The 12882-nt window shown below is 44.5% G+C and overlaps 1 protein-coding gene across 1 annotated transcript in view; it reads left to right on the top strand.

Moving 5' to 3' along the window:
- Nucleotides 1-12068: 12068 nt before the first annotated feature.
- Nucleotides 12069-12882, top strand: part of LOC144598678 (beta-1,4-galactosyltransferase 4-like) — a 49973-nt gene continuing 49159 nt past the window's right edge. Inside the window, exon 1 of the mRNA XM_078408930.1 lies at nt 12069-12142. The gene's annotated coding sequence lies outside the window, so the exon portion shown is untranslated. The remainder of the gene's footprint in view (nt 12143-12882) is intronic.

Genomic DNA, 12882 nt, shown 5'->3' with positions numbered 1-12882 from the left:
TCTATCTATGTACCTATTCAAAAGCTTTTTAAATGTTGTGATAGTACCTGCCTTAACTACCTCTTATCATATCATATCATATATCTACAGCCGGAAACAGGCCTTTTCGGCCCTCCAAGTCCGTGCCGCCCAGTGATCCCCGTACATTAACACTATCCTACACCCACTAGGGACAATTTTTACATTTACCCAGCCAATTAACCTACATACCTGTATGTCTTTGGAGTGTGGGAGGAAACCGAAGATCTCGGAGAAAACCCACGCAGGTCACGGGGAGAACGTACAAACTCCTTACAGTGCAGCACCCGTAGTCAGGATCGAACCTGTGTCTCCGGCGCTGCATTCGCTGTAAAGCAGCAACTCTACCGCTGCGCTACCGTGCCGCCCTCTTCTGACAGCTTGTTCGATACACCCACCACCTTTTGTGTAAAAAGGTTACCCCTTGGGTTCCAATTAAATCTTTCCCCCTTCACCTTAAACCTGTGTCTGTTGATCATCGATTCCCTAGTCTGGGCAAAAGACTTTGTACGTTTACCTGATCTTTTCCTCTAATGATATTGTACCCCTATATAATATCACCCCATATCCTCCTGTGCTCTAATGAATAAAGTGCGAGCCTGCTCAACCCCTCCCTATAGCTCAGGCCCTTGTCCTGTCAAGATCCTTGTAAATCTTCTCCACCCTTTCCAACTTGGCAATTTATTTCGAATACCATGGTGACCAAAAATGAATACAATGCTCTAAACGTGGCCCTACCAACGTCTTCGCTCACTGCAGCATGACTTCCCAACTTCTATATACTTTAATTGGATTTTACTGGACTTGCACTATCTTGCACTAAACGTTATACCCTTTCTCGAGTATCTGTACACTGTAGACTGGAACTGTGTGCCACGGAAGGCTGTGGAGGCCAAGTCAGTGGATATTTTTTTAAAGACATAGATAGATTTTTGATTCGTACGGCTGTCAGAGGTTATGGGGGGAAGGCAGGAGAATGGGGTTAGGGGGGGAGAGATAGATCAGCCATGGCGGAGTAGACTTGATGGGCCAAATGGCCTAATTCTACTCCTATCACTTATGATTATGACTGCATATTTGTAATCATGTCTGGTCGTTTCGCTGACTGAATAGCACACAACAAAAAGCTTTTCACTGTACCAAGGTACACATGATAATAATAAATGAAACTGTACTAAAGTAATTATCATTATGCCACAACAATGACTGTATGTTTTTATTGTGAGAAGTTTTCACTTGTCTGGAATCACCTTCAAGATCAAGATTCAAGATTCAATTTATTGTCACATGTACCAATTAAGGTACAGTGAAATTTGAGTTACTGTACAGCCATACTAAGTAAAAAGCAACAAGGCACACAGCCACATAAAATAAAATTTAACATAAACATCCACCACAACGGTATCCACATTCTTCACTGTGATGGAAGGCAATAAAGTTCAATCATCTTCTTCTTTGTTCACCCGCGGTCGGGGCTGTTGAACCATCTGCAGTCGTCGCTGCTGATGGTCCGATGTCCGAGCCCTCACGTTGGGATGATCGAAACTCCGGCATCGGGACGGTTGAGACTCTATGCGGCATGGGGCTCCCGAGTCGGCCTCTTCTTACCAGAGACTGCGGGCTTCACGATGTTAAAGTCCACAGGCTCCGCGGTTGGAGCTCTTCACAGTTGATCATTGGCAAAGGATCGCAGCTCCACGATGTTAAAATCCGCACCATGCCCACGGCTTGAAGTGCCGGCCCGGCCTCCAGGAAAGGCCGCACTACTCCATGATGTTAGGCCACAGTAGGGACGGAGATACGATATGGAGAAAAATAGCATCTCCGTTGAGGTAAGAGATTGAAAAAAAGTATCCCCCAATTCTCCCCCCCCCCCCACAAAACAAACCAAGAAACACTAAAACATACTTTAACACATACTTAAAATAGTAAAAAACAGTAGAAAGGACAGACAGACTGTTAGCGAGGCAGGCAGTACTGGTGGCGCCACCTGGTGTTTCATAAGACTGTAAGGTGCTCACACTTGTGTAACTTGTGATTTGGCATTCTTTCAAGAGTCAAGAGTGTAATATATGTATGTTGTCATATGTACAAAACAGAACAATTAAATGTTTACTTGTAGCAGCACAACAGGTTTGTAAACACAGTAGTCGGTAGATAACTAATAAACAAAACAAGGCGTTCAGTAAATAAACCCAACATAGTGCAAAACAAAACAAAACCTGATGTTCCGAGTGCAACCAAGGCAATTTGTAGTTTGGTGTTTATTTAGAGTTTGTAGTGTTCAATAGCCTGATGGTTGTTGAGAAGCTGTTCCTGAACCTGGACATTACAGTTTTCAGACTACTATACCTTCTTCCAGAGGCAGGAATGAAATAAGAGTACTTCCAGGGTGATGTGGTCCTTGATGATGCTGGCTGCCGTTTTGAGGCAACACCTCCTATAGATCTCTTCAATGGTAGGGTGGCCGCTACCCATGATGGACTGGGCAATCACAAAAAGTTCACCACTTTTTGTAATTTTCTTTAATGCTGGGTGTTCAAGTTGCCGAGCCAGGACGTGATGCCACCAATCAATATGCTCTCTACCATACCCCTACAGAAGTTCAAGAGAGTATTGTCAAAATACTGAATCTCCTCAATATTCTAAGGAAGTAGAGGTATTGATAGGCTTTCTTTACGATTGTATCAAATGCTGGTTCCAGTACAGATCTTCAGAGATTTGCACTCCCAGGATCCTGAAGTTGTTGATTTTCTCCGTCACCATGACAGGATTGTGGATTCTTGACCTTCCTCTTCTGAAGTCAACAACAAGTTCCTTGGATTTACTGACATTTAGAGCAAGTTAGTTGTTCTGCCACCATTTAGTCAGACGATCGATCTCCCTCCTATGCTCTTACTCATTATTATCCGTAATTCGACAAACAATGGTGCTGTCGTTGGTGTATTTAAAGACGAGTAGCTACGCAGTCATGGGTATAGAGCGAGCAGAGCAGAGGGCTGACCATGCAACCTTGAGGTGCTCCTGTGGTGATTGTTATTGCCATTTTGTACCGATTATGTTCTATTGATGAGGAATTAAGGATCCAGTTGCAAAAAGCGATGCATAGAGTCCCAGTTCCGTGTGTTTGATCACCATGGGCATTAGTACCAACGATCGGTAGTCATGGAGGCATGTTACCTTGTAGGAAAATAACTGCAGATGCTGGTACAAATCGAAAGTATCACAAAATGCTGGAGTAACTCAGCAGGTCAGGCAGCATCTCAGGAGAGAAGGAATGAGTGACGTTTCGGGTCGAGACCCTTCTTCAGTCTGAGTTACTCCAGCATTTTGTGATACCTTCGAATCATGTCACCTTACTCTTCTTGGGCACCAGTATATTGATTCTTTTAAAGCAGGTGGGAACCACAGACCGCAGTAATGAGTTTGAAGATATCAATAAGAACTCCAGCCAGTTGGTCCACGTAGGTTTTGAGAATATGACTAGTTACACCATTAGGTCTGGATGCTTTCTGAGGGTTCACCCCCCCTGAAAGATCTTCAGACATCAGCCTCGATGACTGATATCGCAATACCATTGGGGGCTATGGGAACCCGAGAAAGCACATCAGTGTTCTCCCTATAAAAGCATGCGTGGGACACATTGAGCTCGTCCAGGAGTGATGCCTCAATGCCGCTTGAGCTGCCACTTGATATGTAGTAAGTGATGGCTGCAGGCCCTTTTACAGCTATTGGATGTCAGAGTGCCAGTGCACCTTTTTCATACCATATCAAGTATCAGCATATACCAAGAACAAAGCTTGATATTTTTGACATAGTTGTGCACTTCTAGTGCAGGTTTTTGCCTCAAATCCTAAAATGGATGTTTTGGGAGGATCTTATTGAAAATGGTATAACACTGCCACCAAGTGACCAAATACTTTTAAGACCCTTGGGACAGAATAATTAAAGAACTATTGTAATATTTGTGAATGGATACAGAAACATTCTTTATTTCCAAGACATTTTATTGAACTATTTACTGAACTAAAATGAATTATTTATTGACATTCCCCAGCATGTACACATTTTTCTTCAGGGCAAAACCAGATACTATAAATGCCATAAATTTTATTCTCCTCTTAGGCCACAAGCCCAAACTGAAACTGCTAGTTCATAGCCTCAGACGATTATTCATGGCATATATTGAGGAGTGGAATTTGCTCCAGTATAATTTATTTAAACATGGGACAGCCATTATACACTGCCTTTCACACAGATCTCCCGGTGCATGGTTTTCATCCAGAATCAAGCAGAGCATGTGAAAGAAACTTCAGGGACAGTTTCTTCTCAGCTGTAATCAGCTGACTGAACTATCCCAACAACTAGAGAGCAGTCCTGAGCTACCATATTGCAGACCCTTGAACTATCTTTAATCGGACTTTACTGAACTATATATTGCACTAAACATTATTCGCGTTATTCCCTATATCATGTATCTGTACACTGTAGAAGGCTTGATTGTAATCATGTATTGTCTTTCCGCTGACTGGTTAGTGCACAACAAAAGCTTTTTACTGTACCTCGGTGCACGTGATAAATGCACGTGCAATAAACTAAACTAAACAACAAAAACTGGAGACCAGACACTGCTGCATAATTCACACAAACTTAAATTTTTCTATTTATTAAAAATATTACAAAACAAGTTAAAAATAGGCCATTCCCAATGTGTTGAAAGGCATTCAATTTTCACTTGCAAATAGGATTTAATATCTTTCATTGGGTGTGTGTTCACTTATCTTAGGGTAGTGAAAATTTACTCCAGTTCTGCACTGGAAGAGCAAGAAACTTGATCTAACTGCACCTTATTTTAAGAACTCTGTGATTATCTTTGAAACAGTTTTAAGGCAGTGAAGGAAGCCAATGGAATGTTGGCCTTCATAACAAGAGGAGTTGAGTATAGGAGCGAAGAGGTCCTTCTGCAGCTGTACAGGGCCCTAGTGAGACCGCACCTGGAGTACTGTGTGCAGTTTTGGTCTCCAAATTTGAGGAAGGATATTCTTGCTATTGAGGGCATGCAGCGTAGGTTTACTAGGTTAATCCCCGGAATGGCGGGACTGTCATATATTGAAAGACTGGAGCGACTAGGATTGTATACACTGGAATCCAAAGAGAACATTCCCCCTTCTCATAGTGGAAGTCCCATATCCCCAGTATCAATCTACCAAATCAACTGTGTGTTTTAAAAGTCTTAAACAATTCTCACATTCTTTTTTTATTGCAAGATGCCCTAGAACTGCCCAGAATGATGTAGCTGAAGTGTACGTAGTGCTTTATTATAACTTTCTTACTTTTGTATTTTTTATAACCTAACAATTCTCTATGTTTATAAGAGCCTCCTCATTTCATCAAGATGTCTTTCAAACACCCCAGATCTAGGTTTCTACCGTCACCTGCAAGGGAAAAACTATTTGATTTTGAGTCCACAAATCAGTTATCCAAGTTTCAGAGACTTTAGAGTGGTTCTTAAACCTGCAACAGACTACTCACTTATTATAGACACTCAGTTAGAGGTTTCAGTTCACAAGAAATGTTATGATTAATGAAAACCAGTCGTTTGGCGTGAGTAAAATGCTGGGAGAAAGCTTGCATTGAGGCAGGCTTTTCCTCTGCAAGTTGGCATAAGAAATTTCCACTACATCAACAAAACAATTGAGTTTCCCTCACAAGTTCTCTTATGACTGAGATCTATGTCATTTTTTAGCAATGTTAACTCTGTTTCCCTCTCGTCTGATGGAGTGCCTGCTGTGTTTCCAACATTTTCTGTTGATATGCTTTATAACACATTCATTGAAAGTGAAAAGTTAGCATCAGTAATAATTAAATCCACCTAATCTCAATCCAACCTGAATTTTTACTGAACTGTGAAAATTGGGCGAGTAACAATATAGAACCACAGGAGTAGCAGAAAGCATTTTAGCCTTTTGAACCTGCACCACCAATCAATACAGTCATGGTTGATGCATTATCTAAATACTGTTCTCATGTTCGTCTTAAACCCCTTGATGCCTTTTGTGTCAGGTATTTAAGTTCTCTCCTGTAATGTGCAGATGTGTCCTGCCATTTTCAAAGTTTTTTAAACTTCCTACTGACCAGAATTTTAGTGCAGCAGCCAAACTGAATTTACATCATCACTCCTGCAATAGCAGAACTCGTGGAATGACTGTTGATGCCTGTTTCTAGTCCTGGCTGCATAATGCCTGCGATTGTCGCTCCAGTTTGGTTGCCTGGCTGTTCCACGATCGATAATGGTTTGCAGCTGCAAACTCCCAATCAGAATATTTGCTCTAAAATCCTTGACCTTTCATTTGCTGGTTCAGTGGCAACAATGGCCAATTCAATGGGGACTTTATGTGCAACTGCTCAGTGAAATTATTTTATTTGTTTGCATACAATTCAGTAAAGTATTGCCATACCTAAGCTAAGCACAAAGTATTGCCATACCTAAGCTAAGCACAATTCCCGATTAGCACAGTGTACAGAAATGGTCCACTGAGATCGCATGCAAGAGGTGCTACGTTTTGGCACCATTCTCAAAGTCCAGTCCTGCTCTTATGATCGGCGCTCAGGCGAATCCCAGGTTGCTGCAGGGCCTCCAGCCGTCGCCTTCATTGGATGTCTGATCATCCAACGAACAGATGTCCCTCTCCTCACCCGTCCACCTTTGTGCCTCAGGGGCGCTTCCCACCATTGACTCTGAGAGCACGGAATGCCAGACTCCAGTTCACTCTCCTATCGGCCTTGCTCCTCGCTTCCGAGGTTGCCTGCTCACGTTTCTCTGGTCACTGGCCTTTAGGGGATGAGCAGTGGCTGGCTTGGTGGCATCCCTCTGCAGGCCTTGGACCGCCAGGTCTTCTACAACTGGCCAAATCGCCCACAGGGTCTTCGGCAGTATTCAGTACAGAAACAGTCTGATTCCTCCACATTCCTCCTCCGTCTCGGTGATATGATTGATTTTTTGCTTTTCCTATCTGCCTTAAATAAAAAAAAGAAAATAGGAAAAGACCTCTGAATGTTTAAGTGAGTCATTGTCAGCACCAATCGCATGAAGTGATGATTCATGGTTTGGATTTCATGCTCAATCCTCAGCAGTCTTGAGTTGGCTGATTTAAATTAGTCAAGAGTGCTAATTTGTCATAAGTACCGACGACAGACCAATGAAATTCTTAATTGCTGCAATTATCAACGAAACACCAATGTCCACCTGATGACCCCAATTAAGTCTTTACCCCTACCCCCATTCAAGATATTTAGAAGGTGCCAATTAGGGATTGTAATATCGTCCTATAAGTTCAACAACAGCTGAACAGGCTTTTAAATGCAATAATATACAGATAATATATAATAAAAGTACATAAATTAATAATCATAATACTGGGTAACCACAATAGTGTAAAAACTAAAGTTCTTAGTGCAACAAAAGAACATCTATAGAAGACTATATGCACTGAGTTTACTGTTGTGCAGTGTTCAAGAGGATGATGGTTGCTGGGAAGAAGTTGTCTTTTACCTGATGGTCACGATTTTCAGGCTCCTGTAGCCTCTTCCTAATGGTAGCAGCAACGAGAAGTCGGTATGGAACTTTGATGATATTGCCTTCCTTTTTTGAGGCAACACCTCCTATTGATCCCTTTGATGGTGGGGGGTCAATGGTGTCTGCCTCTCTGTAGTCTCCATCATTCCTGGGTGTTTAAGTTGCCAAACCAAACAGTGATGCAACCAGCAATCTACTGTATACAAGTGGAAGTTCAAGAGATTACCAACTTTTCTCAGTCTTCCAAGGAAATAGAGGTGTTGATGAGGTTTCTGAGTAGATGTTGACGAGGTTGATGAGTAGACTGACATCTACTAGAGACAGACTAGTGACTGACATCTACTATAAACCCACTGACTCGAACAGCTATCTGGACTACACTTCTTCCCAACCTGTCTCCTGCAAAAAGTCTATCCCCTACTCCCAATTCCTCCGTCTACGCCGGATCTGCGCCCGGGATGAGGTGTTTCACACTAGGGCATCAGTGATGTCCTCATTCTTCAGGAAACGGGGCTTCCCCCCTTCCATTATAGATGAGGCTCTCACTAGGGTCTCTTCTACATCCCGCAGCTCCGCTCTTGCTCCCCCTCCCCCCATTCGTAATGACAGAATCCCCCTCGTTCTCACCTTCCACCCCATCAGTCAGCGTATCCAACAAATCATCCTCCAACACTTCCTTCACCTACAACGGGACCCCACTACTGGCCACATCTTCCCATCCCCTCCCATTTCTGTGTTCTGCAGAGACCATTCCCTCCGTAAGTCCCTGGTCCACTCGTCCCTTCCTATCCAAACCACCCCATCCCCAGGCACTTTCCCCTGCAACTGCAGGAGATGCAACACCTGTCCCTTTACCTCCCCCCACAACTCCATCCAAGGACCCAAACAGTCTTTCCAGGTAAGACAGAGGTTCACCTGCACCTCCTCCAACCTCATCTATTGTATCCACTGCTCTAGATGTCAACTTCGTTACATCGGCGAAACCAAACGCAGGCTCGGCGATCGTTTCGCTCAACACCTTCGCTCAGTCCACCTTAACTAACCTGATCTCCCGGTGGCTGAGCACTTCAACTCCCCCTCCCAGTCTGACCTTTCTGTCATGGGCCTCCTCCAGTGCTGTAGTGAGGCCCACCTGAATTTGGAGAAACAGCACCTCATATTTCGCTTGGGCAGCTTGCAGCCCAGCGGTATGAACATTGACTTCTCCAACTTTAGATAGTTCCTCTGTCCCTCTCTTCCCCTCCCCCTTCCCAGTTCTCCCTCTATCTTCCTGTCTCCACCTATATCCTTCCTTTGACCCGCCCCCCTGACATCAGTCTGAAGAAGGGTCTCGACCCGAAACGTCACCCATTCCTTCTCTCCTGAGATGCTGCCTGACCTGCTGAGTTACTCCAGCATTTTGTGAAATAAATACCTTCGATTTGTACCAGCATCTGCAGTTATTTTCTTACACTTTCTTTGTGATTGAATCGATATGCTGGGTCCAGGACAGATCTTCAAGATATACATGTTCAGGAACCTGAAGCTGTTCACTCTCTCCACCACCGTCCCGTCAATAAAAAGAGGTTCATGGATCCCTGGCTTTCCCCTACTGAAGTCAACAATCAACTAACATTGAGAGCAAAATTGTTTGTTCTCGCACCATTTAATCAGATATTCAATCCCTCTCCTATTCTCCGATCCTTTGTCACCCGATATTCATCCACGTCCAACACCAGTGGTATCATCGATGAATTTAAGGATGGGATTAGAACTGTGTATAGAGCTATGTAGTCAAGGGTTTGGAAAGAGTAGAGCAGGGGACTGAGAACACAGACTTGAGGTGTTCCTCTGTTGACGGTTATCAAGGAGTAAGTGTTGTTGCCAATTCATAATAACTGTGGTCTGCCGATGAAGAAATTAATGATAAGCAGAGACCCAGTTTTCTGAGTTTGCTGATAAGTTTGGAGGGGATGATGGTGCCGTGATGCCAAGCTGTAGTTGATAAACAGCAGCTTGATGCAAGTGTTTTTATTGTCCAAGTGGTCCAGTGCAGGGTGGAGAATCAGTGCAATCACATTCCCTTTGGATCTATTGTGTCTGAAGGTGAATTGATCTATTGTCACTGGAGGCAAATTGTAGTGGATCCAGGTCCTTGCTAAGCATCACAAAATCTGTTATACCTTTGTTATGTTAACCACTTTGTAATTGTGCTGCAGCTTGTGGGTGAAAGTTAGAGAGACTGAGAGAGAGAAAGTGGAATCTGAAAGTTGAAAAGTGGAGATACAAGAGTCTGAAATCTTAAGGTATGGAAGATGATAACTGGAACCATGTAATAGAGCAATGGTGGGCAGATGGTACAAGGAAGGGGAAAGGGGTGGCAAAACTTGGAAATGGAGGGTTGGGGGTGGGTCAGGAGAGGGAAAAGAACACAGGGGACATGGATTACCTGAAAATGGAAAATTCAACATTGTAGACTCGCCCAGCAAGAATACGAGGTGCTAGTTCTTCCAGCCTGTCTCCACATTTCCTTCTCTCCACCTGACTTCATTTGTCCCAGCTTTTTCTCTTTTTATTTGTCTCTATGAATCACCCACTAGACACGGTCTCCCAATTCCACACCAACACCCCTTTCCCCCTCTCACCTAGTTCCACCAATTACCTGCCAGTTCCTGCCCCACCCCTCCCTTTCACCATTAGCCCTTAACTGGCTATTTTCCCTCAGGGCGGCACGGTAGCGCAGCGGTAGAGTTGCTGCTTTACAGCGAATGCAGCGCCGGAGACTCAGGTTCGATCCTGACTACGGGTGCTGCACTGTAAGGAGTTTGTACGTTCTCCCCGTGACCTGCGTGGGTTTTCTCCGAGATCTTCGGTTTCCTCCCACACTCCAAAAGACGTACAGGTATGTAGGTTAATTGGCTGGGTAAATGTAAAAATTGTCCCTAGTGGGTGTAGGATAGTGTTAATGTGCGGGGATCACTGGGCGGCACGGACTTGGAGGGCCGAAAAGGCCTGTTTCCGGTTGTATACATATGATATGATATGAACACTCTCAGTCCTAATGTAGGGGCTCACGTTGTCGACCTCCCCGTGGTGAGCCCTGTCAACTGATCTGTCAGGCGAACGACAACAAACAGAGACAGCAGAAGGAGCTTCATAACTTCTGCTGCCTCAAATGCAAGAAGTCATAATGCAGGCTTACTTCCTGAAATATCGACTGCCTCCTTGTCACTACAAATGTTCATTGATTTGCTGAGTTCCTCTGGAGGTTCGCTTTTTGCTCCAGATACAGCAATCTGCAGTTTCTGATAACTCTAGGTGTTGTACGACGTGTGGAAGGAATTAATATTGACATGATAGAGCAACCACTTGGGATTGGGGCTAGACCATCAAAGAGATAATTTAACCACATCCATTTATCCTCTGCTTTAATTTCTCACACTGCTTGATCCGTTTTCAGTGATCAACACATATGTCTATTTTGCTCAAGGATGTGGAAAGTGGTCAATGTTTTTCAGTCTCATTGTGGAATTTTCTTCTTGGCTGAAGTCAGTGAGGTTAATCTTTTAAAAACTTCTGTAAATAAGTCAACAATATCTTGGAGCTGGGCATTTGAATGTGTATGTGTGCTGCAGTTCCACGACCAAGGTTTAAATGACCTTTGTTTGGGTGTGTAGTGGTCTTGGGTTGAACGATTCCTCATTTATTCACTTCAGGTGCATCTTGTTGGCGCTGAGGTGCGTATTGCAGAGGAAAAGGTTAAGGAACAAACACACCAGCCCTTCAGAATTTAAGAAATAAAATTACAATAAACCTGAAGATGATGGAAATCCAAAATTAAAATAGAAAATGTTTGAAGCACTAAACAGATCAGAACAGATACTGGAAGAGAACAACGACGTTTTCGACCAGAAACCCTCACGCCGAAATCAATACTGCTAATGCAGGAAGGAATTGTCAAAGTTTCCACCATCTAATGTGTTGCAACGTATGCCAGCACTAAAAAAAGACAAATCATCCAATGTTCATTTTGTGCCATCAACGTTTGGAATGACTTATTAAAATACTGGATAAAACGGAACTTCCAATTCATGGACATGGTCCTCGGTGGAGTTGCATGATCGGTTGAATTGGCATTTGTAGTTGTATTCTGCAATGCAAGGTGCTGGTGTCGCGCCGGGAACGTTGCAGAGAGGACGGCTGGCGTTGGGCGAGCTGAGGGCAACAGCTGAGGGAGACGGTTGACGGTTGGCGCCCGGCGGCAGCAGCCCTCGCGCCCGGCGCGCAGCGGCATCTCCGGCAGGCGCGCGCGCGTCCACGCTGCCCCCCCGCCCCCCCCCCCCCCAAAAGCCAAGCGCAGGCGCAGAGCGGGGATTGAAGCGCGGACTCGGGCGCTTGCTTGCATGCTGTGGCTGGGGGAGGCGCGCGCGCTCGCCCGCCCCGGGCGGTTACAACGCGAGCGCGCGCCCGGGCGGGGTGGTTATAGCGAGAGCGAGAGCGCGCGCGCGCCCTGCTTGCCGTCCCGTCCCGTCCCGTCGAGGGGTTGATTTCCACTGCAGCTGTCGTCGGGTGAGTGCTGTATCTGCTGTGGATTTTGTACGCGTGTATTTCCCTGTGCGGAGGGGCGCAGGAAGCGGGGGCTTACATTGAAACTGGCGTTTCCGTTTAAAATCAGTTTGTTTAGTGGTAGTCTGGATGGGGTTTTTTCCTGGTGGCACCCACTGGCACTGGGTACAGATGTCTTCAGGAGCGGTGACCATACAACGGAGAGGGACCCGCTGGTTGTGATTACACTGATGGTCAACCGCACAGTTGTGAGTCTGTCTTGCCCCAGACAGTTGAGTGTGAGTGCCGAATCAGTCTCGTTATTTTTTTAATTTTAATTAAAAGCCCGTTTCTGTAGCGCCTTTCGTTTCCCCCCAGGATCTCCAGCATTTCTTCAGCGAAGTATTTCCTGTTAGGTAAATAGTGGCACGTATTTAAGGGGACAGTTTGGGGAGGAAAAACTCAATAAATGTGTGTTTAATTGAGAAATTCGCTCAACGAGGTAAAAAAAAAAGAAGCGATTCATCGTGGTAATCTGAAGAAGTGAAGTGTTTTATTTGGAAAAGATTTATAAAGCTGCCTGTTATGTTAAATCAAAACATTGGGAGTGTTTTTGGAAAGCAACAGCCTACGTAACGATCCAACAATGATAAAGTAGGGCAAAACTGGGTGTAATAAAGAAACAAGACCTATCGACTTTTGTAAGACATTCCACAGTGTGAGGAGGAATTGTTGCAAAACTAGTTTAACGTAGAAACAATGAC

Source organism: Rhinoraja longicauda, chromosome 12 (genome assembly GCF_053455715.1).
Source record: "Rhinoraja longicauda isolate Sanriku21f chromosome 12, sRhiLon1.1, whole genome shotgun sequence".
NCBI classification, from domain to species: Eukaryota; Metazoa; Chordata; class Chondrichthyes; order Rajiformes; family Arhynchobatidae; genus Rhinoraja; species Rhinoraja longicauda.
This window is presented reverse-complemented; position numbering and strand designations above follow the sequence as displayed.